Raw genomic sequence first — 2091 nt, 5'->3', positions numbered from 1 at the left:
GCCACTGAGGCTTCGGCTGCTGGCCTGTTGGCAGCTAAACGCTCTGAGGCTTCGGCTGCTGGCCTGTTGGCAGCTAAACGCCACTGAGGCTTCGGCTGCTGGACTCAAAGGTTTCTGTTGTTTCCTGCAGGACAGTGGAGCTGACTTTAAAGTTCTGTGTCATGGTTGTGAATAATTAAGACCTGGTTCGTGTCCAACACGTGCTCGAGCAGGTGCAGAACATTTGCTCCAAGCTGCTCCGGATGATTTATCAGGTGCGGTTGACTGTGCAGGTTTAATCTCTGGTTGGGGGGCTCCTGCAGGTGCAGACCCTGTGATRTAGGTCAGCCATGTGCGTGTCAGTAATGAGCTGAATCCAAGGTTTTGTCCAGAGTCTCCAGTGGTTCTGCTTCTGTTCCATTTACAGCTCCTGCTTCACAACATGGAAACTGTCAGGCTCTGAGGGGCTTTTATTCTGAAAAAACTTTCATTTGTTTGTTGTGCTTTTGTTTTGCAAGGACACATTTATCATTAAAAACCTGGCATTCCTTAAGAAAACTATCACCACCCATCATCTTTAAACTGAAATAAATTATTTTTTATTTTACAGAAGCTGTTTTGATCAAATCTTATAATTCTGCACAGACTSATGTATTCTCTGAGTGCTGGTGTCATGAGTTTTTTGTCTTTTATTGTGTAGATCAGAAGTAGTTTCTATGTTTTTGGTCAGATTCTTGTTTAATTTACTCTTGTTACTGTCCATTATTTCAGAATCATTCCTGKTGTTTCCCTGCAGTCCTGCTCCTCACCATCCATTGAGCTAAACTCTTATTTTGAAGGAAACTGTTTAAGACTTCACGTTCAGCTTGAAACATTTTCCTGTTTGCTCTTTTTTACTTTAAGTAGAAACACCTGAGGAGGCATACATTCAACTGTCTGTGGCTCCAAAGCTGTAATTAAGAGAAAATTGTTTTAKTTATTCTGGATCAATAGAACGAGCTGACCAATGTAACTCAAAATCTGCTGAGTCACTATTTCCTATGATGATTGTCATTTTTCTTTTTCAAAAAGCAGGAGTAGTGGTGTGTGTGTGTGGGGTGGGGTACTGTTTATCAGACAGGTAAATGTGAAACAAATTAAACTGTTAAAACAGTAGCTTTGGGGAAAACTGTGGGTCAAATCAAAAATGTATTTTCTGATGAGTTCAGGAGAATACCCATTCAGTCACAGGAAGTGAAGGAGAGTTTGAGTGTGCACGGTGTGCACGGTGTGCACGGTGTGCACAGTTTGCACTCTGGAGGGTTTTAGAAAAGCTCATCAGTCCTGCAGCAGACATGATGTTAAACAGACACGACACACAGGACTGTCTGCTCTGCTCAGGCTGCTGGAAATAACATTATTTTGACATTAACATGTTTATCAGTCACATTTCTGTGCAGGAATGTCTGGATGAGCTCAGCTAACAGGTGTAATCTAAGATTAACAGGTGTTTTTGTGTGTAATGAATGTTTGTAGTTTTGATGATGAGTTTCAGGAGAACATCAGTAAACCTTCATGTTTCTGGTTCAACATATTTAAACAGGAAGGAGTTCCACTCTGCTGGAACAGGGAGGGTGCAGTTCTGCACCTGAGCAGGAAGAAGCAACAAAATCCAATTTAAACACCTGACAAAACAAGAAAATCAGAAAATAATTTAGTTGTTGTGACTGCACAACRTCTGGATCAGTTCACATRCTAACATGTAGCATCTGTAGCATGAAGAAGCTCCTTCCTGTCAGGATCTTTGACCCTGAAGATTGTTGTTCAGAACTGCCCTGAACTGGTTTTTACTGATCAGTTTGACCTGAAAAATGTCTGTTTCTGCATCAAAATACTGCCACCTCCACTGGATGGATGGATGGATGATGGATGGATGGATGGATGATGGATGGATGGATGGATGGATGGATGGATGGATGAATGGATGGATGATATTGGATGGCTGGATGGATAGATGATGGATGGATGGATGATGGATGGATAGATGATGGATGGATGGATGATGGATGGATAGATGATGGATGGATGGATGATGGATGGATAGATGTCTTAATCAGAAGCTGTATCTAGACC

Source organism: Austrofundulus limnaeus, unplaced genomic scaffold, assembly GCF_001266775.1.
Source record: "Austrofundulus limnaeus strain Quisiro unplaced genomic scaffold, Austrofundulus_limnaeus-1.0 Scaffold2246, whole genome shotgun sequence".
NCBI classification, from domain to species: Eukaryota; Metazoa; Chordata; class Actinopteri; order Cyprinodontiformes; family Rivulidae; genus Austrofundulus; species Austrofundulus limnaeus.
The sequence above is the reverse complement of the archived record's forward strand: the minus strand, read 5'-3'. Positions refer to the sequence as shown.